This window comes from Leucoraja erinacea, chromosome 7, assembly GCF_028641065.1.
Source record: "Leucoraja erinacea ecotype New England chromosome 7, Leri_hhj_1, whole genome shotgun sequence".
NCBI classification, from domain to species: Eukaryota; Metazoa; Chordata; class Chondrichthyes; order Rajiformes; family Rajidae; genus Leucoraja; species Leucoraja erinaceus.
Window position 1 is genome coordinate 49,970,522 of NC_073383.1, and position 25,888 is coordinate 49,996,409.

The 25,888-nt window shown below is 43.8% G+C and overlaps 1 protein-coding gene across 5 annotated transcripts in view; it reads right to left on the reverse strand.

Moving 5' to 3' along the window:
* nme9 (NME/NM23 family member 9) overlaps window positions 1–23,282 on the reverse strand; it is a 141,725-nt gene extending 118,443 nt beyond the window's left edge. For 3 of the 5 annotated variants that reach the window (XM_055638550.1, XM_055638551.1, XM_055638549.1), the window contains exon 1: window positions 22,323–23,282. The gene's annotated coding sequence lies outside the window, so the exon portion shown is untranslated. The remainder of the gene's footprint in view (window positions 1–22,322) is intronic. The other 2 variants (XM_055638548.1, XM_055638547.1) reach the window with 1 other exon arrangement.
* Between the last annotated feature and the right edge of the window lie 2,606 nt (window positions 23,283–25,888).

A 25,888-nucleotide genomic window follows, 5' to 3' on the forward strand; every position in this document is an offset into this window, starting at 1 on the left:
TAAATAATGATCAAATCAGATTTAGACAGTAAGCAAATGATTGGAGTTGCTGACTGTGTGCAAAGAAACCAAACTGACAACATTAGCAGCGATATACTCTCAGAGCTGCCTCAGCATCTTACAAGTTAATTCAGCTCCCACGCATTGTCAGAATACAAAAGATCTTTCAAGCTGGTTTTCATCTGCACTTGCTGTCTAAATAAGACCATTCAAACATAGCCAAGAAAAATGCACAGAAAAAGCCAGTTATGTTAAAAGGATTTTTTAAGAGGACTGTTTACTGAGGGTGGACCTGCCTCATTAGTGGAGATGATTTCACTTCTGACCCAGAAAATATGTTCCCGTAAGTTCCTGTTTGTGCTATTTTAGTGCCATTTTAAAGCCATTTAGAATAAGATGAATTAATCAGTTAAAATTACAACTGCGAACTCACGTCAACGTGTTTCAAAAACTGACCCTGGGATAATCAATCTAATTTCTACATTAATTTAATGTTTTTGGTCCTAAGTCTGCCCATTTATTTTGGCAGCAAATGCAAATTATTCAAAGTAACATTAATTTCAGCTTGTGCTAAAATAGTTGGCAATTCAGTTTGAAATAGTTAGGTAAAATTGTTTTGATTCCATTGGAAGGCCAAGGTAAAGATTTGTCCTGCAGTGTTTTTCAATATTGAAGATCAGAAAATTGATAACAAGGCCAATTCCCTCCTCTTCTCCCTCCTCTTCTCCCCCCAGCGCAGAGGGAGAAGAGGAGGGAAGAGACTGCAGCCCTAAGACTTTTGCCTCCATCACAGTGAGGAGATGCTGGGTGGACTCACTGTGGTGGATGTTAATATGTGTTTATTGTTGTTTTATTGTATGGTATTATATGTATGACTGCTGCAATTTCGTTCAGACTTCGGTCTGAATGACAATAAAAGGCTATTTATCTATCTATCTATCTATCTATCTATCTATCTATCTATCTATCTATCTATCTATATCTATATTTTTTTTAATGTATTTTAAAATTGTTGTTCAGTATATATTCTGAATTGATGTTGTTGCACATCAATTTGTTGAGGAAGTTGCCAACAATGTGGACTTGGCTTGGAGCTATTGTGGGTGGAGAGATTGGAAGTGAGCCCAAAGTAAACAGGGACCAGGAAACACAATGTTAATGTATCGGATCTGCTTCACTGAAGGTACTGGTATTGGTTTATTAATGTCATTTGTACCGAGATACAATGAAAAACTTTGTTTTGCATGCTATCATACCAGGCAAATCATCCCATGCCTGAGTATAATCCAGTTATACATGTACAACAGGCAGTGCAAAGAGAAAAAACTAGGTCATTTAAAATTAAGTGATTTTGTATTAAATGGTGTAGGGCAATATTAAATAAGTAGAACTAGAAAGCTAGTTGATGTTTACTAGGGAGGCTGCAACCCAATTGCAACTCCACTCTACTAATTTCCATTGGATTTATCCATCAGAGTGATCAGTAGAAACCCCTGGAATCCGTAACGGCAAACATTTCTCCGGCGTGTTCATGGACAATCCATTGCAGTTAAAGTAGTTGACAGGGAGAGGCCAACGGAAATTAAACCCTAAAGAGAAAAAGAGTTATATGATTTCAGTAACGTCATGATTGGACTCCAGAAATACTGAAATGAGAAGACAGATAGAAAGTTAGTTGGGAGTGTGAATTTCAGGCTAATGGCCCTGCCCCACTTAGGCGATTTTTCAGCGGACTGCCAGCGACTGTCAAGTTGCCGGCAGTTGCTTGAAAAACCGGCAACTGTCAGAGTGGAACACACACACACAAACACAAACACATCGCTTCCTTCACCAGCCCATGTGAATTTTTTAGATAGCGCTCCCCCCGCTTGCCCTGTCTAAAAAATTCACACGGTGCATAGCCAAGGTGATACAGACATATACCGCGATGAACAGGAAGGTTGGCGCTGTATTTAAGACGGCTAAAGCGCAGTGTACGGTAACCCCTTTAAAAGAGTGGAGGAGAGGGGGGGAGAAGGAGTGGAGACAACTTTTAAGAAGCCAGAGAAACATGGCAGTTAAGCTCGGCGGATATTTAACTTATCCTTGGTTCACAAAACTACTGCTTACCTTTTTTTTCCCCGATCAGCCAATGAAATTCACCGGTCAGCACCGGCTGCAACCTAGGAGGACCTCTGAGAACCTCCGACCTCCTGGCAACCTATTAGGACCTCCTGGTGACCCACCTACTGCTCGGGAATTCTCGCTACTCTCCCTGGCGACTTCATTCTAGTCGCCGTTAAATTTTTCAACGTTGAAAAATTTGCGGCGACCATAATGAGGCCGCAACTAGTTCCCAGAATGCGGGAACTCCTCACAACCATGAAGGCGACTCCCCGGCATCTACCCGCAAACATGTGGCGACCATGTGGTGACTGCATAGTCTCCTGCAGTCGCCTAAAATGTCTCCTGTGGGACAGGCCCATAAGGGTTAGTCTGAGTTGATGATTATGATTGTGGATGAAGGGGCACAGTGCACAGAGCCAATACATGAAGTTGAGTAGCTGGGGGTTATTCCAATCGGAAGGGAGAGAAAAAAAACAAGTATTGAGAACACAGAAGCGAACAAGATTGTTAAATAGTTGTAACATTTTTTTTCTGGTTATATTTCTGTTATGTATACTTTCATATCTGCTACTGTGCTATGAGGTGTGATACTCAAGAAGACAGCACCTCAACCCAGAAACTATCTATGTTACTAAAAGTCTGATCTTGACCACTTCCTGTTGTTCTGTATATTGATTTTAGAAAAAAAGCTGTCACGTACGGCTGTGATTTTTGGCCATCTTACTCAGAGTCCCCCTCCGCTGCACAGGACAAGAGGAATTTTCCCATCGATGAAAAATAAAAGAAATATTAGTGTTTAAAAAATGTTGAGATTCTCTCTCCTGAAGGCCACGCCCCTTCCGGAGGGACTATAAAACCCGGAAGTGTTGAGTGCCTCAGTCAATCTCTGCCAGATGGGAGAGCGAGAGGGTCACGTCTCTCAGTCTGAGCTGTGAATAAAACTGAACACGTCTACTAAACTGTGAGTGGTTTTACTGACCTGTCAGTGCCCTTAATGTGGTTTGAAAATATAGTTTGGAAATGCTAAAGCTGTGTTGCCTTTGGTTTGGAAATGCTAAAGTTGTGTTGCCTTTGGTTTGGAAATGCTAAAGCTGTGTTGCCTTTAGTTTGGAAATGCTAAAGCTGTGTTGCCTTTGTTAAAGTTGCCTCGCCTAATTAGAGTTGCCTTGCCTAATTAAAGTTACCTTGCCGTCAAAATAATTAAAAGTCTAATCTTGACCACTTCCTGTTTGCGCTTTATATTGATTTTAGGAAAAATGCTACAACGTCCAGCTGTGATTTTTGGCCATCTTACTCAGAGACCCCCTCCGCTCATCAGGTGCCGAGGATTTTTCCCATCGATGAAAAATAAAAGTTATTAGTGGTTAAAAAATGTTGAGATTCTCACTACTGTCAATCACGCCATGAAGGCCACGCCCCTTCTGGTGGATGGGGAGAGGGACAATAAAACCCGGAAGTGTGGGCTTGGCTCAGTCTCTGCAAGATGGAGGAGGGAGGTCACACCTCGCTGTCTTTAGTGGACTTGCACCCTGCTTGAAATGATATGAAACTGCACTTGAATTTGGTGGCCTTGCACCCTGCTTGAAATGTTAAGAAACTGCACTTGAATTTGGTGGCCTTGCACCCTGCTTGAAATGCTAAGAAACTGCACTTGAATTTGGTGGCCTTGCACCCTGCTAGAAATTGAATTTCAAGGAATAGCCGTGAGTGAGTGAGTGAGCTGCCAGCACAACAGGCTTGAGTGACTGAGCCGCCAGCCCAAGAATCCATTTGACCCAACATGTCCATACTAGCCCTCTGGAAACCAGTCCCTTCTGCCCACAACACCCATACTAGCGTTCCAGAAAGCCCGGCTTCTTCCACCCACTCCCCACTGGCCACCAATATTGAAATTGGTGGAGAGGTGGAATATTGCGTTGAGGGACCAGCCCTCCCGTGTGATGCTGGGCCCACTTAGTCTAGTAAAGTTATATATGTTCACAGCAAAGAATGGGATCATTTGATTCTTTGTGGGAGCAAACTTCAATTAATCCCTCCAGCCTGCTTGTCCTTCATAGCTCTAAATCTTCCTGTGCTTCAGATATTTATTTTCTGTTGCCTTAAAAGATGGATGCCTCTTCCTCGTCTTTTTTCCCTGCCGTTAAATAATCCTGCATACCTTCACAAAGCTGAATTAACTATCCCTTTAACTCCAGGAAAAATAGTACCAGATCAGCTTTACTCTGGCATTAAACATTAGCACAGAGATGCAATTGCACTTGTGAAGAAGGAGATTAGGTCCAAAGGCCCAAATTCAATTAGATTTCTTGATTAACTTTCTAATTTCCGGTTTTCTGTCATCAATTAAAGGACTAATATGGTAATGAAATCCCAAGGAGGAGGGAGATATAGGAAGGAGATAACAAGTCATTGATCAAGGATACAGCATAAACAGAACATATAGAGGTTTAATTATGCTTCCCATGGATTATTGCCACGTACACTCAAAAGGAAGAGAGTTGTTTTTCTCTATCAATGGACGAGAGTGTTCTCCAGCTATCGGCAAGAAGCTGTTGTTGGAGGTGACAAATAGCAGCAACAATGTGCCTTGGTCTTACACATATTTTAGGAAGTGGCTTAATAACCAAACCAGTTCAGGAAATGTGTGTAGTTTCTGATTCACCAGCTTCCTGTGGTGTAAAACCCCACCTTCACTGACACCTAGCCAAGTATAATCCATCATATTATTCATCACACCCACTCAGCTGTCAGTTGCAACAAGTTTATGCATTCCACGCACTTCATAACTTCTACATTAATGCATCCATTCCTGCTGTTCACATCAATCATTATGGAACTGTCTGAATTACTTGCAATTAATATATAAGGAACAGAACCAATAGTAGAATATTTAGCCCCTTCTACTGCCTCTGACATTCAATACGGTCCTGGTTAAACATTTTACCTCAGGATCACTTTCCTGCATTGATCCCTTATCCCTTGAGTCACTTAGCTGCTCAAAATGCTCTGATCTCTGTCTTAAATATACTTACAATGGAGTCTCCAATGCCTTGTGTAGAGAATGCCAAGGGTTCGATAACATATGGTGAAAACATTTATCCTCAACTGTTCTGCATGGCCAACCTTTGATACAAATACCACAACCAGTGGAATGATCATCCCTGTACCATCCCTGTTAAGCCCCATTCAAATTTCATACATTTCAATGAGATCAACTCTTATTCATTTAAATAGTATAGACTTAATCTATTCGCACATGATAAACCTGGCATTGCTGGTATCAATCTGAGGAATCTTTGCTACATTCCGTAGAAAGAAAAAAAAATTACATAATATTCCAATTTACCAGGACCATTTGGGCCCATCTGCCTATCACCCACACACTCCTCCACTAGATCCACAATCCCCTCGCCATGGTTTCCATCAGCTCATTTCCCATCCTTTATCTAGTTCTACTTATCATCGTACTTATTTATAAGGTTCCAGATTCTGCACCCTTTTGTTATCCTCACTTATCACCTCCCAGCCTCTGTATCTATTTCCCCCCTTCTCATCCAAACCTGGATCCATCCGCCCATCAATACACCTGCCCCATTAATTTTTCCCACACTCTCGTCTCATGCACCCCCTTCAAGTGTGCCTCACTTGTTCTCTTCGTTACTGTGCACCTACCTCAAAATCCCCTCTCTTTTGCTCCCCTATGGATTTTATCCTCTGTCCTCTTTTCTTTTAGAAACATAGAAAATAGGTGCAGGAGTAGGCCATTCGGCCCTTCGAGGCTGCACCGCCATTCAATATGATCACGACTGATCATCCAACTCAGTATCCTGTTCCTGCCTTCTCTCCATACCCACTGATCCCTTTAGCCACAAGGGCCATATCTAACTCCCTCTTAAATATAGCCAATGAACTGGCCGCAACTACCTTCTGCGGCAGAGAATTCCAGAGATTCACCACTCTCTGTGTGAAAAAAGTTTTCCTCATCTCGGTCCTCTCTCTTCTGCATCCTTTTCTGCTGTGCATTTCACTTCAGTGCCTGCTCTCTTGGTCCTCTCCTAATGATGCCCCTCTCACTTGTTGCTCTCCCTCCTGCATCTCTTTATCCTGTGTACCTCTCTCATCCCCTTCCTCGTGTACACTGCACCATGTGTGCCATACTCTGTGCATTGTTAAACCTAAAAATACACATCTTCACTTATCTGGATAACATTGGCCTTTTTTGCTTATTGTCCTTGCGTGGACATGCACAGTACACTCCCCACATTCTGCTTATGTCATATAATGACCTCCTGATTTCACTAAATTTCCCTGCAAAATGCGAGAACTGAGACATTTTGTATTGAACCTTACTGAGATCAGGCAATCTGAACCAGTCATCTTATCAAAAGCACTTCAGTCTCATCTCCATTTTACTGATGAGCATCCGAAGTCCTGGAAAACTCCTGCTGAAGTTATTAAATTCAGATCCTTGTTGAAATGCCTGATGATTGACCTTATCAGTAGGCAATAATAGCGGACATACAAGTTATGTGCATGCAGCTGAATGAACCAGTTAGAGAAGTAATTGTAATTATTATAGTTTTTTTTCTTTACACTTGTTCTCAATCATCCTTCATTAAAATTATATCTCCTGTCCATTTTAAAGTGCAATGGAGTTTCCCAGAATTTGTACAGCTTAACAATCTACAAATCTTTTGATGAAAATACATGAGAAAAACAATTGGGAGTTGTTTTACTGTGATTTATCAATAAAAAAAATATTAATAAGGCCAATGAAACCATTTGACTGCACATGGCTATTTAATTTCTTACTCTTACCTGCAATGTTGTTTCTTTCTTCTTTCCAGCCATTTGTCCCACTCCTGATTGAAATACAAATTGACAATATTAGCAAGATTCAATCTACATTCTTAATTTATTTACATATTTTCTTGAGGCATAACAACAGCTTATTGGGTCCCAGTACATTATTTGTATGCTGAATCAAACTTTGTCCATCTACTGCAGTTCAACAACTTTTAAATTGAACATTCAGTTGAGAGGTATTTTTGAGCTTTCAGATGATTTTGCTTAAATGAATGATCTCCAGTTGGAGAGCTAGGTAGCACAGTTGATTAGATCGGTGCCATGGAGCTTTTGGTATTTGGAGTTAATATCAACTCTGAGGGAAAGAAAGTCTTGCAAGTATGCGACATACAAGATAAATGAATGGAGAGTATTCCTCCCAGTGATGTTTTGTTTAGTGAGAGCACATTTTTCTCTTAACTTTGTTGGGAATAGTCTCTGAAATTAACAGTTAAACATCTTAATTGAAATCAGTTTGGTATTGGCAACCAAGTTCAAAATGGAATTGAACTGACCATGAATTGTTTAAAATATTACGCATTACTTATAATGCCTAATGCAAGAATCAACCATTTGCTGGATTTAGGGAGCAGGAGGAGTTACAATGCTCAGGTTAAAACTTTCCTATTCATGGATAAGGCTGCCACCTGCTGCTCAAATTCATAGTTGATCCACAGATTATAAGCATCAATAAAACAATTCCAAAGAATGACAAAAAATGCTGGAGTAACTCAGCGGGACAGGCAGCATCTCTGGAGAGAAGGAAGGGAGATGTTTTGAGCACAACCTCTCTTCAGACTGAGAGTCAGGGGAGGGGGAGACTTGAGATATGGTGGGGTAAGGTGTGAAAACGACAGACAAAGCAGACTATGATCAAGGAAATGTAGAATGGTAATTGTTAGCTGAGGGGAAGATAATGATGCATACAGTAAAATTAATCAGGACAGTGAAACTAGTCAGAGAATTAGGGTGTGCGAGGGACGAGAGGGAGGGGAAAGCACTGGTTACTTGTAGAAATATAAATCAATATTCATACCACTGGGTCCACCGGGTGGCGCCATGCACGGCAGCCTCGCCAACAGCCTGGCTCGTCCTTTTGTTGTTTTTCAGTCTGTTTTTACTTGTATGTTTTAGTGTATCTTTAGTTTTTGCATTATTTGGGGGTGGGGGTTGGGTGGAACATTTTAATCTCTTCCCTCGATGGAGATGCGACTCTTTCAGTATTGTATCTTCGTCAGCACTGCGGCCTTAACATCATGGAGCTGGCGGTCCCTTTGTTAGGGATCGACTTCGGGAGCTCCAACCACAGGAGCTTCGGCCACCCCGATCGTGGGAGCCTCGATCGCCCCGATGCATGGGCTTCGATCGCTGACCGCGGGAGCTTCGATCGCCCCGACTGCGGATGTTTCGATTACCCCGAGGAAAGAAGGTATAAGTTATTTTCCTTCCATCACAGTGGGGAATGTGAAGTCGCCAAGAAAACAAGATGGACATGCCGCCTGCACTGGTGAGGACTCGGAGGGAGTGCTATGAGTGCAGTGATCTCGGTGTTTGCGAGGGACATCGCTCCATGAGGACATCCCAGAGTATGATGTGAGTGTGGATGGCTTTCTGACTATTTGGGCAGACAGGGACTGCAGAGATAGTGACAGTGGTCAGTACAACTCTGGTCACATCATGGTGAAGGAGCGTGTGTGTGGCCCGGACATTGAACTGATGGCTATGGGTCTCTGCGTATGCTGTGTGCCCTGGGGATTCTCACACGCCGCTGAGGTGGCTGTTTAAGTCTATGTTTAATCTATATGTAGTTATATATCTTGTTGCTTTTTTTTTGTATGACGGTATGGCAAATCAAATTTCACTCTACCTCGGTACACGTGACAATAAAGAACCATTGGGTTGGAAGCTTTTCAAGCAAAATATGATGTGCTGTTCCTCCAATTTGCATTGAGCTTCACTCTGACAGTGGAGAAGGCCCAGAACAGAAAGGTCATTATGCGAATGGGAGAAGGGGTTAAAGTGTTTGGCAACCAGGAGATCACATAGGCTTGGGCAGACTGAGCGGAGGTATTCAACGAAATGATCGCCGAGCCTACGCTTGGTTTTTCCGATTTATTGGAGTCCACAGATGGAACAGCAGATACAGTAGATGAGATTGGAGAAAGTGCAAGTGAACCTCTGCCTCACATGAAAGGACTCTTTGGGTCCACTGTGGCTAGTGGTGGGATCCTGATGGATGTGGCAAAAATGTCAGATGATTATCTGTTGTATGCGATGGCTGATGGGGTGAAAGGTGAACCTAGGGTGATTCTGTCCTTATAGTGACTGGGGGGGAGGGACCGGATTGGACCCCTTCGCGGGCTGGTAGTTTGACACCCCTGCTTTAAACCAATGCCCTCTAGTTCTTGAATCACATATCCCAGGAAAAAGACTATGCATTCACCTTATATATTCCCCTCGTGGCTTTTATTCACCCCTAAAACAATTTTTGCTTTATTTTGAATTTCCAGCACCTGCAGATTTTGGTTCCATGAATGCCAAATGGAATCATTAGTACTGCAGTTACATTGTCATTTTAAAAAGTGTGCGATGGGCTTAAGATATAAGACATTGGTGAGTGTGGAGGAGATCTGGAAGCCTTGGGCGAATTGAATTGTTTATGACTTTATTTATTTTGTTTACAAAAAATATACATATTTTTGAGCGTGAGAAATTCTGTGATCAGCGTGAGAATTTTGCTCAATGCGTGAGAGTTGGTAGCCCTGTGTTTCCACACTGTATGACTATGACTATAACTCTAAAGCCAGCAAGGATGATCAAGGAAAGGTGGAGCCCACAATGGTTCTTTGTTGGCTGTGGAGAAGATGTTAATGAGTGGATACGATCAGTGAAACTAAGCAGGACAACTAATGAGTGGATACGACAGTGAAACTAGTCAGACGACTAGGGGGGTGGAGGGACAGAGAGAGAGGGGATGTAAAGGTTAGTTAGACCATTCAGCCCATTGATTCTGCTCTGCCATACAATCATGGGTTTAATGGATATGTAGCAAATGGAGCGATGTGGATCACATGCAGGGAGAGGAGATTAGTTTAACGTAGCATCATGGTCAACAAGTATGTTGTGGGCCGAAGGGCCTGTTCTATGTTCTATGTTCTAAATTCTACCACAGTTTACCACAAGTCACTGACCACTCCCTCTTCTCCCCTCTCCCATTAAGGCAAAAGGGATAGAAGTGTGAAAATGCACGTTTCTAGATTCAGGGACAGTTTCTTCAGAGCAGTTATCAGGCAACTGAACCATCCTACCACAACCAGAGAGCAGTGCTGAACTACTATCGACCTCATTGGTGACCTTCGGACTATCTTTGATCGAACTTTGCTGGCTTCACTTTGCACTAAACGTTATTCCCTTATCATGTATCAACACGCTGTAAATGGCTAGATTGCAATCGTGCATTGTCTTTCTGCTGACTGGTTAGCATGCAACAAAAGCTTTTCACTGTACCTCAGTACACATGACAATAAACTAAACTGAACTGAACTTGCACTATGGGGGGGGGTTTCAGCTGACGGATTGACTACATCTTCGGCGTAAGGTACGTTCGGCCAGTTTTATTCAGCACAATTTGGTCAGTTGGGATTTATTGTTTGTCTGAACTAACTCCAGGCAGCCCCGACATTCCTTCTCTTTCTATCCCTCGGTTTAAACCAGCCTCTGCAGTTACGTCCGAAATATATATTTATAAATATATATATATATATATATATAAAGTAAGAATTTCAGGATAGTGTGCGGGGATTGCTCACTTCAGGTAGCCCCGGCATTCCCTCGCTCTCTCGCACCAACTCGTTCTCACCCAACAATGGCCTGTTTCCTTTATCATTGTTCCTTTTTTGCATATCTTTTATTCATTGTTCTTTACATCATCACCCATATCTCTCCCATGACTTTCAGTCTGAAGAAGGGTATCTACTAATCCGAGATTATTATTATCAGAACAATAAAATAATATTATCTAATTTATTTTGTGATCATCTTTTAAATGGTGAATTAGGGAAGGGCACCTGTAAATGGGATTTAGAGGAGGGCACCTGTAAATGGTGAATTAGAGGAGGGCACCTGCAAATGGTGAATTAGAGTAGGGCACTTATAAATGGTATTTGGAGTAGGGCACCTGTAAATGGTACTGAGCATTGGGATCCAGACATCACGGAAAACTGGCCTCAGTTCCCCGCTCACATCTGGCAGTGCAGGGAGGAGGGTGTTGGATAGGGTACCCCCTCCCACGGTAAGGACTTTTTGAAATTTGATGTATTAAAATCACGTTTTAGTGCATTGCAGAAGTATAATTTCAATGTTTTTTGTTTGAAGTATATTTAAGAGGTAACTTTTTCCACACAAAGGGTGATGGGAACAAGCTGCCAGAGGAGGTAGTTGAGGCGGGGACTATCCCAACATTTAAGAAACAGTTAGACTGATCGACAATAGACAATAGGTGCAGGAGTAGGCCATTCGGCCCTTCGAGCCAGCACAGCCATTCAATGTGATCATGGCTGATCATCTCCAATCAGTACCCCTTCCTGCCTTCTCCCCATACCCCCCGACTGCTATTTTTAAGAGCCCTATCTAGCTCTCCCTTGAACGCATCCAGAGAACCTGCCTCCACCGCCCTCTGAGGCAGAGAATTCCACAGACTCGCCACTTTCTGTGAGAAAAAGTGTTTCCCTGGCTCCGTTCAATAGCTGTGGTCCAGGCACCGAGCCTTGCGGTACCCCACTAGTCACTGCCTGCCATTCTGAAAGGGACCCGTTAATCCCTACTCTTTGTTTCCTATCTGTCAACCTCTTCTCTATCCATGTCAGCAATACCAATGTGCCCTAATTTTGCCCTCTAATTTCCTATGTGGGACTTTATCAAATGCTTAATGAAAGTCCAGGTACACTACATCCACTGGCTCTCCTTTGTCCATTTTCCTAGTTACATCTTCAAAAAATTCCAGAAGATTAGACAAGCATGATTTCCCCTTCGTAAATCCATGCTGACTCGGACCGATCCTGTTACTGCTATCCAAATGTTCGGCTATCTCATCTTTTATAATTGACTCCAGCATCTTCCCCACCACCGATGTCAGACTAACTGATCTATAATTCCCTCTTTTCTCTCTCCCGCCTTTCTTAAAAAGTGGGATAACGTTAGCTACTCTCCCATCCACAGGAACTGATCCCGAGTCTATAGAACATTGGAAAATTATCACCAATGCATCCATGATTTCTAGAGCCACTTCCTTAAGTACCCTGGGATGCAGACCATCAGGCCCTGGGGATTTATCAGCCTTCAGTCACATCACACTATCCAACCATATCCTGCCTAATGTGGATTTCCTTCAGTTCCTCCGTCACCCCAGATCCTCTGGCCACTACTATATCAGGAAGATTGTTTGTATCCTCCTTAGTGAAGACAGATCTTAGTGAAGATAGATCATATGACAGAAATCTGATACATGGATAGGACAGGTTTGGAGGGATATGGACCAAAAGGAGGAAGTGCAGCTGGGACATGTTGGCGGGTGTGGGCAAGTTGGGCCAAAGGCCCTGTTTTCACACTGTATCACTCTAGGACTACATTATACCTCCACCATGCATGAATGCTTCAAAATCAAGTGGTGGAGTTTTATTGTCATATACAAGCATGGAAACATAGAACATATGTGCAGGAATAGGCCATTCGGGCCTTCAAGCTAGCACTGCCATTCAATATGATCATGGCTGTTCATCTAAAATCAGTACCTCTTTCCTGGCAGATAATTCCACAGATTCACAACTCTCTGGGTGAAGAAAGTTTGTCCTCATCTCAGTCCTAAATGGACAACCCCTTATTCTTGACCTGTGTGACCCCTGGTTCTGAACTCCCCCAACATCAGGAACATTTTTCCTGCACAGTAAGTGGAAATCTAGTAAGCAACCACCCCCATTTCAAGGCCACTATCTTCCACCGCTTCTACCCAGTGCATGGTACCTACTTCTAGCAGCCACTGGTTGTCCTCCGGGATGCACTGAGCCGCAGCCTGGTCCATGCCGGTCACCAGGGCAAATTCAGCACAGAGACTTTCACAACAGCGGCACAACGCTTCCGATGGCCCGGGACTCTTGCACTGATGCTGCTCCATGCAGCGAATGACTCGCCAGCCCGGCAAACACTCGCCAGCCCCAGCTCCCCATCTGCATCTGCCGTCGCTTTTGCTTCTGCTTCCATCCCTCCCTCCCTCCCTCCATCCCTCCGTCCACCCCGGCTCTCCAACATCCACAGCATCCGGTTGATATTAGTTTTGAAATTCTCGTTGATCACAGAATTTCTCACGACAGAGCGTGAGAAATTTGTGATCAGCATGAGAGCGTGAGAATTGGGCCAACTGCATGATTTTCATGCTCAATGCGTGAGAATTGGCAGCTCTGGCTAGTATCATATAAAAACACTAATCCTGCCTTGTACATTCTCAACCAAATCATTGATATAATCCACAGATAGCAATCCCCAGCACCAATTCCCGACATACCCCAAGTCAGAACCCACCAGTCCAGAAAAACAATCTTCACCATCACTCTCTGCTTTTTACCATGAAGCCAATTTTACTTCGGAGTCACGTGAGTGACTACGTGAAAGAAGCCCGCTACGACGCATGCGTGTCATATCGCATACACGCATTGAACGAGTCAGACGTGGGAGACGATGTCTCCCTAGAGGTAAGTGGAAAGAAGCAGGTAAGAGACTGCAAAATTTTTCCCACTTACCTTTGCAGGTAGGAAATGCAAGAAGCTGCGGGAAAGCTGGAGGGGAGAACCGCGGAGACAGCGGGCAGCCAGCAGCCAGCAGCAGCCGATGGCACGCGAATCCTCCGGAGAGGAAACAGCTGTGCCCGACGTCGCTCCCCGCACCGGCAAGATTCACTGCTGCCGAGCGGGAAGCGAAGCAATACGTCCCGGGGGTTTCCAGACTCAGGCGAGTCTATGTTGGATGCAGTCGCTAGCGGCTCCGGAGCCGATTGAAGCGGCTGCAGGACCGGGACGAGAGTAGGAGTACTCCGTAGCCGTCAGCCGACATCTGGGACAGCAGCCCAAGGACCTACACTACGGGGTCCGTGGGGCTGCGGGAGGAAGGACGTTCCTCCCAAACGGCAGGCTGAGAACCAGTACAGGTAAGAACAAATTTCCCTTACCTTTGTTTCTTTACAGACGTTGCTGCCGTATTCTGAAGAGCAGCAGGCAGCCAGCTAAGGACATCAGGGCAAAGCCACAGACGTTGCTGCTGTGTTCTGAACAGCAGGCAGCCAGCCACGGACGTCAGTACAGAACTGAAGTCGCCGCCACACAGAATCGCTGCTGTTTAATGACCAGCAGCAGGCAGCAATGAATGTCGGCACCAGCATCTCCCATAAGGGAGCAAGTGCCAAACTTCACCCTAAATGGGTAGAGGTGCCCGTGAGTACCGGGACCATGAGGAGCAGCATGAGTATATCGGGAGGCCGGGAGCGACCAGTGCCCGTAGGCATGGGGACCGGCTGTGGGAAAAACCGCGTGCGACTAGTGCCCGAGAGCACCAAGGTCGGCAGGAGCGGTCCGATATATTAAAGCACCCGCGACGACTAGTGCCCGAGAGCATGTAATTCGGCTGGAGCGGTTGCTGGAGTAAATTTCTCCACAGTGGCAGGCTCCGGGATTGGTGGATAGCCACAGTGGGCAAAAAATATAAGTCCCACAGCAGTTTCCCATAAGGGCTGCATGAAATATCAGACGCCTCTGAGGAGGGTATGGAAGGTCTGACGGGGTAAAATCTGAGCAGGTGATGGAGCCACCTTCCCCTATTGAAGGGTGGGATAAAACAACCTGCTGAACATGATGAGCCAGTACTGCCAGCAGGAACACACTGAGAATGATCTCAAAAAGGATGGCTGTGAGTATTGAATATATGTCCACCCATCAACTTCAAGCTAATACTTTTGCTGAAGTGTTGGCAAGGCATTTATACCCCGGGATATTGTGGTGCTCTTAATGTAGCCAGTGTTACAGGTGCACTTGCAGACATGTTGGGAAGGCCGTTAGGAGTCGGGATATTAAAATCCAAAATACTCTGTAAGGTCTCATGGCGGGCATAACAGCTTTGGCCCGCATGTTAGAAAAGGTGGACATAATTAGTGACCACAAGGATGCCATTAGCACTATTTTTGCAATGTGCAGTTTGAACTAAATATATTAGAAAGAGGGCTATTCAGCCAGCTCTAGGCCCTAAGTTCGCTATACTATGTAAGCAAAGGGCTATAGACCCTGTTATTTGGGGGAGACCTGTCCAAACATGTTAAAGAATTGGATGAGGAGGCTCGACTTTGGGGCTGATTAGAGCATCCAAAGGATATCTGGGGAAGACATTAACCTTATGTGCATCCTAAGAGAGGTAGTTTTTTTGTAATTATACTACAAAGAATTGGGCAGAGGTACCCAGCAGCAGCGTCCTGTTTAGGGTTTGGCCCGGGACGACCACTGTGGAAGATGCAAAAACCTCTACGTCAGCATCTACCCTAACCTAAACCTTTAGGCCCTCCACAACCACGAATGAAACCAAGAAAATAACTGGGTTACCACCGATAACCATGGAGGTAGGTGAATTTGGGGCTCCAGCATTAATAGGGAGCACGGAAGTTGGAGGGACATTGCAACTTCATGTGGAAGCATGGTGTAATATATCTATGGACAGATATATCCTTTGCAGTTTTAAGGGATATCTGATAGAGTTTCTACACAAACAAAACCCTCCAGTACAACATAAACCGGACAGATATACATGCTTACTAAAAGGGTAATGGAATAAACCAAACCTGAACAACAGGATGTTGTCTCAAACATATTTATTAGAAATAAGAAAGATGGGGGTTGCCGTATTATTATGGATTATAAACGCTTCACAATGTTGTGCAATATATTCATTTTAAAAATGGATACTTTTAGCAGTGCTAAAGAGTTAGTTTTCAGCAGGCTACTTTATGGCAAGTATTAAACTTCAAGATCCTTACTATTCAATATCCAACAGGAGAAAAATTTTAAACCAGCTTTGGGATTGCTGCAACACCAAAATCATAGAGTAATGGCATAGTTGGATGATATACTTATTGTGGGAATAACTTATGAATTGGCATGTTAGGCAGTGGTTGCCACTAAACAATTGTTTGAACAGCTGGGATTCATTGTCCATCCACTTAAGTCAAAATTGACACCATTAACACATTTAATATGTTAATGACTTTACTAATAGGGAAAGCCACAGAGTTCAATGGGCTCAAAATTATAGAGGCCATTTATTTTGGCCAATGGAGCTAACAATAGAAGCTATAAAAGAATTACAATGTTGGGAACACAATGTTAAGTATTGCTCCAACCCAATAGTTATTCAAAACCCGTCTGTGCTATTACAAACAGATGCCAGTGCAATTGGTTACGGTACAACTGATACCATCTCGAGCTATGGGGGAGATGGAATATACAAGAAGCTAACCTACTTAACACTAAGGGTATAAGTACTTAGAAATGTTAAGTGCATTTCATGGGCTAAAATCTTATTGCTCAGGAATGAAACTGCAGCATGTTAGATGGTAGATAGATAATACCTCGGTGGTGGCATATATAAGTCATATGGGTGGAAATATATCAACATCTTGTGATGAATTGGCAAATTCAATTTGGCAATGGTGTGTCCAAAGGAATATTTGGTTATCGGCTACGTATCTACCAGGGATACTAATTCAGTGGCAGACACCAGGTCACGAAAATTTATTGAAAGTACTGAATGGATGTTGGATAAAACGGGATTTGCTGAAATCACAGTAAAGTATGTAAGGCCGGATATTAGAATTGCATCCAGGTTTGAATCACCAGTTACCGAGGTATGTATCATTGGTACCAGTTCCTGAGGCAGAAGCTACAGATGCTGTTTCACTGCACTAGGGGGGGGGGGGGAAAGATTTCATTTATGTATTTCCTCCTTTTCTACTTTATCAATTGGGTACTAAGGGAAATTCAACAGGAATCGGCATCTGGGATGTCTTAGTACCTGATTGGCTTACCCAACTATGGTTTCCCGGGGTACAGGACATGGTGCTGGAACCATGTATAACTGTAAGACATAGTCCTAAGTTACTGGTGCATCCAGTAACTGAGGATAGCTATCCATGCCATAGAAAATATTGATTTAGTAGGTTATAGACTCTAAAAACATGGGGCTATCAAAAAGAACTGTGGACATGATCACAGCAGCACAAAGAAGGTTTACACAAAAACAGTATTTAGGTCATATTAAAAATGGACTAATTACTGCCATAATAACCTTCTGGACCACAGAAATAAGGTGTTCCGGTGGTGCTAGAGTTTCTCACCAGCCTGCACTATGGAGGACTGAGTTACAGCACTGTGAATAGTGCCAGAAGTGCATTGTCAAGTTATTGGTGGCAAGGAACAGTAAGACAGTCTGTGGGATCACATCCTCTGATAGTTAAAATTTTAAGAGGCAATGTTAACACCAAGCCACCAAAAATAAGATACAACTATATCTGGGATGTAAGTGTGGTTTTGACCTTGCTAAGGAATTGGTCGCCGGCTACAGCATTAAATCTGGTTAAACTAACTAAGTAATGGTAATGCTGATGGCGCTAGTCACAGCGCATAATGTCCAGTTATTGCAAAAAGTAAGACTGGATGGCTTGACTATGGCGGCAGGAAGTTTGGGGTTTGTGATCCAGGACCGTATTATTAAACAAAATAGGCCAGGATCAGCGGGGCAGGTCATAGAATTGATGGCCTACCGGGAGGACAAACGCCTCTGTATAGTGAAGCACGTTTTGTTATACAGTGAAAGTACTAAGGCTATCAGAGGCAAGGAAATGGCGTTTAATCAGCTATGAGAAACTGTACCGTAGAGTATAACTCAGACCATTTTGCGGTGGCTGAAATATGGGTTAAGACAGGGCTGCAGCTACATCCGCAGCAAAACGCCTTGATGTATCCATGGACCAAATCCTCAGGATTGCAGGATGGTTGTCGGAGAAAACGTTTCAGATATGTTATAACAAACCAGTTAGCAGTATGGGAACGTTTTCGGGGAACATTTGAAGTTCTGTATGATAATTTATCCCTGAAGAATACAGGGTTATGATTTGAATTAATTAGATATTATTTATCATTGCCATTAAATAATTGGTATGAATGTTTGGAATATAATTAACAATTTCTCCCTAACTACCAAGGCAGTTGTGAAGCATGGACTCGTTTCCACGGCATGAGGTCACAGAGCTTTGAAATCTTTCACGTAGTCACTCACGTGACTCCGAAGTAAAATAGTAAGATTAAACGAGAACTTACCAGTTTGAAGTTTGATCTTTATTTTATGAGGAGGAACGTTGAGGGAATACGTGCCCTCCGCTCCCACCCTCGAATGGTCATATCTTAAACTGGTATCTCTTTAATAATCTTATTATTTTAGGTCATTATAGTGTATCTGTGACCTCACACCGCTGCTTTGAAGGATGACACGCATGCGTCGTAGCGGGCTTCTTTAACGTATTCCCTCAACGTTCCTCCACATAAAATAAAGATCAAACTTCAAACTGGTAAGTTCTCGTTTAATCTTACTATTCTTTACCATTTAGTTGGCTCTCCTTGGATCCAATGCAATCTAACCTTCCAGAGCAGCCCACCATGCGGAACCTTATCAAAGGCCTTTGTGAAGTTCATATACCACATCTATCCTCATAAACCTTCTTCGTTACTTCTTCATAATACTCAAATTCGTGAAATGATATCCCATGATCACACAGGACCATGTATACATTGAACTCTCACTATCACACATTTAAAAGCATTCCACTTTCCAGATGCCTCTGCCCTCAGCCAATCAACTTTTGCAAGCTCATGCCTAATACCATCATCATTGGCCTTACCCCAGTTTAGAACTTTAACTAGTGGACTAGCCTTGTCCTTATCCATTAGAGGAGGGCACCTGCAAATGGTGAATTAGAGTAGGGCACTTATAAATGGTATTTGGAGTAGGGCACCTGTAAATGGTACTGAGCATTGGCATCCAGACATCACGGAAAACTGGCCTCAGTTCCCCGCTCACATCTGGCAGTGCAGGGATGAGGGTGTTGGATAGGGTACCCCCTCCCACGGTAGGGACTTTTTGAAATTTGATGTATTAAAATCACGTTTTAGTGCATTGCAGAAGTATAATTTCAATGTTTTTTGTTTGAAGTATTTTTAAGAGGTAACTTTTTCCACACAAAGGGTGATGGGAACAAGCTGCCAGAGGAGGTAGTTGAGGCGGGGACTATCCCAACATTTAAGAAACAGTTAGACTGATCGACAATAGACAATAGGTGCAGGAGTAGGCCATTCGGCCCTTCGAGCCAGCACAGCCATTCAATGTGATCATGGCTGATCATCTCCAATCAGTACCCCTTCCTGCCTTCTCCCCATACCCCCCGACTGCTATTTTTAAGAGCCCTATCTAGCTCTCCCTTGAAAGCATCCAGAGAACCTACCTCTACCGCCCTCTGAGGCAGAGAATTCCACAGACTCGCCACTTTCTGTGAGAAAAAGTGTTTCCCTGGCTCCGTTCAATAACTGTGGTCCAGGCACCGAGCCTTGCGGTACCCCACTAGTCACTGCCTGCCATTCTGAAAGGGACCCGTTAATCCCTACTCTTTGTTTCCTGTCTGTCAACCTCTTCTCTATCCATGTCAGCAATACCAATGTGCCCTAATTTTGCCCTCTAATTTCCTATGTGGGACTTTATCAAATGCTTAATGAAAGTCCAGGTACACTACATCCACTGGCTCTCCTTTGTCCATTTTCCTAGTTACATCTTCAAAAAATTCCAGAAGATTAGACAAGCATGAATTCCCCTTCGTAAATCCATGCTGACTCGGACCGATCCTGTTACTGCTATCCAAATGTTCGGCTATCTCATCTTTTATAATTGACTCCAGCATCTTCCCCACCACCGACGTCAGACTAACTGATCTATAATTCCCTCTTTTTTCCTCTGCCTTTCTTAAAAAGTGGGATAACATTAGCTACTCTCCCATCCACAGGAACTGATCCTGAGTCTATAGAACATTGGAAAATTATCACCAATGCATCCATGATTTCTAGAGCCACTTCCTTAAGTACCCTGGGATGCAGACCATCAGGCCCTGGGGATTTATCAGCCTTCAGTCACATCACACTATCCAACCATATCCTGCCTAATGTGGATTTCCTTCAGTTCCTCTGTCACCCCAGATCCTCTGGCCACTGCTATATCAGGAAGATTGTTTGTATCCTCCTTAGTGAAGACAGATCTTAGTGAAGATAGATCATATGACAGAAATCTGATACATGGATAGGACAGGTTTGGAGGGATATGGACCAAAAGGAGGAAGTGCAGCTGGGACATGTTGGCGGGTGTGGGCAAGTTGGGCCGAAGGGCCTGTTTTCACACTGTATCACTATGACTACATTATACCTCCACCATGCATGAATGCTTCAAAATCAAGTGGTGGAGTTTTATTGTCATATACAAGCATGGAAACATAGAACATATGTGCAGGAATAGGCCATTCGGGCCTTCAAGCTAGCACTGCCATTCAATATGATCATGGCTGTTCATCTAAAATCAGTACCTCTTTCCTGGCAGATAATTCCACAGATTCACAACTCTCTGGGTGAAGAAAGTTTGTCCTCATCTCAGTCCTAAATGGACAAACCCTTATTCTTGACCTGTGTGACCCCTGGTTCTGAACTCCCCCAACATCAGGAACATTTTTCCTGCACAGTAAGTGGAAATCTAGTAAGCAACCACCCCCATTTCAAGGCCACTATCTTCCACCGCTTCTACCCAGTGCATGGTACCTACTTCCAGCAGCCACTGGTTGTCCTCCGGGATGCACTAAGCCGCAGCCTGGTCCATGCCGGTCACCAGGGCAAATTCAGCGCAGAGACTTTCACAGCAGCGGCACAACGCTTCCGATGGCCCGGGACTCTTGCACTGATGCTGCTCCATGCAGCGAATGACTCGCCAGCCCCAGCTCCCCATCTGCATCTGCCGTCGCTTTTGCTTCTGCTTCCATCCCTCCCTCCATCCCTCCGTCCACCCCGGCTCTCCAACATCCACAGCACCCGGTTGATATTAGTTTTGAAATTCTCGTTGATCACAGAATTTCTCACGACAGAGCGTGAGAAATTTGTGATCAGCATGAGAGCGTGAGAATTGGGCCAACTGCATGATTTTCATGCTCAATGCGTGAGAATTGGCAGCTCTGGCTAGTATCATATAAAAACACTAATCCTGCCTTGTACATTCTCAACCAAATCATTGATATAATCCACAGATAGCAATCCCCAGCACCAATTCCCGACATACCCCAAGTCAGAACCCACCAGTCCAGAAAAACAACCTTCACCATCACTCTCTGCTTTTTACCATGAAGCCAATTCTTTACCATTTAGTTGGCTCCCCTTGGATCCCATGCAATCTAACCTTCCAGAGCAGCCCACCATGCGGAACCTTATCAAAGGCCTTTGTGAAGTTCATATACCACATCTATCCTCATAAACCTTCTTCGTTACTTCTTCATAAAACTCAAATTCGTGAAATGATCACACAGGACCATGTATACATTGAACTCTCACTATCACACATTTAAAAGCATTCCACTTTCCAGATGCCTCTGCCCTCAGCCAATCAACTTTTGCAAGCTCATGCCTAATACCATCATCATTGGCCTTACCCCAATTTAGAACTTTAACTAGTGGACTAGCCTTGTCCTTATCCATAAATATTTTAAAGTTAATATAACTGCGTTTGCTCAGTCACTTTACCCTGCCCAATTACTTGAGAATAGGTCAAGCATTGCCCACCCTTTCTACTTAATGCTTGATAAAACTTTCCTAAACATACTTGACAAATTCCACCCCTTGGCACTACAACAGTCCCAGTCTACATTGGCACAGTTAAAATCCCCTACTATGACAATCCTCTTAGTCTTGGTAATTTTTAATTAGTCTCGTTTTCAATTGTGATTGATCTTGACACCTTTGTCATAAAACGTAACTATGAAACGCTGCTACTACTGCGGGATTAACGCAGACTTTTGCTGATATCTACAATGGACATTGGCGAGAAAATCTAAGATTTCGAGAAGGGCACATACTGTTTTGTAGAAAGAAAGAAAGACACAAATGACATAAACTGCTGGACAAACTCAGCAGGTCAGGTAGCATCTCTGGAGAAAATGGAGAACCGTTTTGCGCTGGGTTGAGAAGGTTATTTTTGGGATGCTCTGAGAGTACCTTGATGGAAGTGCTGTCGTCCCCAATAGTCTGAAAATGCGTCTCTTTTGGCAGTCCGTGCTCGTTGTGTTCAGCACCGTGTGCTCAGTAAGAGGAGCCCGGGAAACCATCAGCTTCACAAGCGGAAATGTAAACTATTGTTGGTTGCCTAGGTTGACCATCATGTGATCGGTATGACCAGCCCATGTTTTTACTTTCGTCTGTACTCACGATTCTTCGCGTTGCATTCAATGTTATTCAAATGGTACATTCGTGAAAATTGTGGTTGTACATTTTTAAATCCTAAAACATTGATTGTGTGAAGCATACGATAAATGAAGCGTGAAGCAATATCGCTGCAGTAATCCAGTCGTTTTTGTTTTCTTTCATCACCAACATTTATCATTTCTAATTCATTTTCGATGCCGATTTAAACTGAGTTACAGTTTCACGCATGCTTTTCCGCAGCTCTTGGATTTGTTGCTCAAATGCCATTAAAATTTCCCCCTTGGTTTATTCCAGCCGTTGCCTGAAGTATTTGCTAGCGTTTCTATGCAATTACAGATGTTCGTAACCTCGGTAGATTTTTTACCGTTAACGCGGTGTATGGTTGGAAAGTTGAAATAAGCTAATTTATCTGCACACACGAATCTTCAATTTGATACCTTTCTTTATTCAGCACCACATGGTATTTTTAATCGTTGATCTGCTTTAAGCCAGGGAATACCTTCACGAAATAAAAAAAGGACACAGAATGATGGAATAACTCAGCAGGCGAGGCAGCATCGCTGGAGAACATCGATCGGTGACGTTTCAGATCAAGACGCGTCAAAACTTAAATTCTGTAGGTGCTGTGAAATCTGAAGTAATAAAACGAGAAAGTGATGGAAACAGTCGTTTGAGAGAGGTGGGAGAAACAGTTAATACTAGACCAAGTGGGACCCGTTGTGTCCCAGCATCACATGGGAGGGCTGGTCCACCAACGCAATGTTTCCACCTCTCCACCAATTCCAATATCGGTGGCCAGTGGTGGTGGTGGGGGGCTTTCTGGAAGGGTCAAATGGTACGTCAATAATGCCTTACTTTTGATGAAATTCAGCGAGCAAACGCAATAATTCCCGATATTTTGGACCTCCACGGCAAATGTCCGCTGTTCACTTCCGCTGGATTGGCACCTTCAGCTCCCTCTTTAATTTACCTTAGTTTCTATCTTTTTTTTTAACTGAAAATCTAGGTAGCCGTGCCTCACGGTCACCCCGACTGGCACAATAAATTGCAGATCAAAACCTGGCCGTTTTCTATGTTTTTAATGGGTGGGAAAGTGCATGTTTTCCCATCCACTAACATGTACCGGATGTCTAGCATGTCCTCCACTTGAGATTTTCGGTCACGTGGGTGCGGATCTACGCTCCAGTGACCTTTCGTGAAATCACCCTATAATAACTGAAAGTTTCATTCCATTCTCTTAATTGTTAAGAAAGTTATGGGCTTTTGACTGTCCTCGATCAAAGCTTTTGTGTTAAGTCAAAGCAAAAGCAATAGGGAACAAGATGCTAATTTCCGAGTATGAAAATGACCATAACTTTTTTAATACTAAAGATATGAAAGTGAATTAGGTGTCAAATGAAACTTCTTTTTATGCTTTATCTGATGGGATAAATTGCAGACTTGATTTTTTAAATCTCAAAATTTTGTAACATTGCTACATATTGGTCCGTATACATTCCAGGAAATCCTCCTCCTCAGCGTTGCCAAATTGGTTGTCCCAATCTATATGTAGCTTAAAGTCACCCATCTTCTTCTTGCGTATGGCGTGTTTGATTGCATTCGTCGAAACAGGGCGGACCATGTGAAGGTTGCAATCTTCCACCCCAAAGTCACCCATGATAACTGCTGTACCTTTGCTACACGCATCCCTAATTTCCTGCTTGATGCTATCCCCAACTTTCCTACTGCTGTTTGGTGGTCTGTATACAACTCCAATAAGCATTTTCTGCCCTTGGCTATTTCAGTTCTACCCATACCGATTTTACAGCATCCAAGCTAATGTCAATCCTTGCTATTGCATTAACCTCCTCTTACCAGCAATGCCATCCCACCACCTCTGCCTTTCTGTCTATCCTTCCTGAATATTGAATACCCTTGCATGTTTAGCTCCCAGCCTTGTTCTCCCTGGAGCCATGTCTCCATAATCTCAACTATATCATATTCCTTAACTACTAACTGCACATTCAATTCACCATACTGCCCATCTGTAATCAACCCCTATATTTCCAAATGCATGTATATTTTACATCGATACAGTGAACCACAACATCCTGCTCACCAGACTCAAAGACCTCGGCATTGAAGGCTCTGCACTCAGCTGGCTCCATTCCTACCTTTCCAACAGATCCCACTTCATCTCTCTCCACAAACCACACCACTGCTACAGCCAGTCACTCAAGGCGTTCCCCATGGCTCTGTACACGGCTCCCTCCTCTTCATCATCTACATACTCCCCTTTGGTCAGATACTCCGCCACTTCAACCTGGACTTCCACTGTTACGCCGATGACACCCAGATCTACCTCGGCACCCCCCTAATCCCCCCACAACCCCCCCCCCCACCCCTCCCCCAACCCCCCCCCCCCCCCCCCCCCCCCCCCCCCCCCCCCCCCCCCCCCTCTCATATCAACTCCTGTTTGTCAGCTATAAAAACCTGGATGCAACATAACTTCCTCAAACTCAACAGCGATAAGACAGAATTCCTCCTCATAGACTCCAAAGCCACACGCAGCAAAATCAATAACCCCACTCTCACCATCGACGGCACCACTGTCTCCCCATCTCCCAAGGCCCGCAACCTTGGCGTGATCTTTGATTCCACCCTCTCCCTTGAGCCTCACATTCGCCATGTCTTTAAAACCTCCTTCTTTCATCTCCGCAACATCACCAAACTCAGACCCTCTCTCACACCTCCCGCTGCTGAAAGACTCATCCATGCCTTCATCTCCTCCCGACTGGACTATTGCAACTCACTTCTCCTTGGCATCAGCTCCACCTACATCAACCGACTCCAACTGGTCCAGAACGCAGCCGCCCGACTCATCAACAACACCAAATCCTGGCATCACATCTCTGCAGTCCTCAAACAACTTCACTGGCTTCCCATCTCCCACCGGATCACCTGCAAAATCCTGATCCTCACCTACAAAGCCCTCCACCATCTGGCCCCCCCATATCTCACTGACCTCCTCTCCCCCTACCAACCCTCACGGTCCCTCAGATCCACATCAGCCGGTCTGTGTTTTGAATTGTATTCTGTCTTTACTTTGTGTACTAGTCATGTCACTACTATTTATTTCATTCCCCTTACATGTTTTTCCTCCACCTGTTAAATTTTTGTAAGGTGTCCTTGAGACTCTTGAAAGGCGCCCATAAATAAAATTTATTATTATTATTATCTTATTCCTCAAACTCCACTAGGTACTTTCCTACCACACATATTAGTCTTAATGACCTGTAGTCCCCAGGTTTGTCTTTGCAGCCCTTAAATTAAGACACAACATTAGCCAGTCTTAATTTACCTGTGATTCATCCATTAAT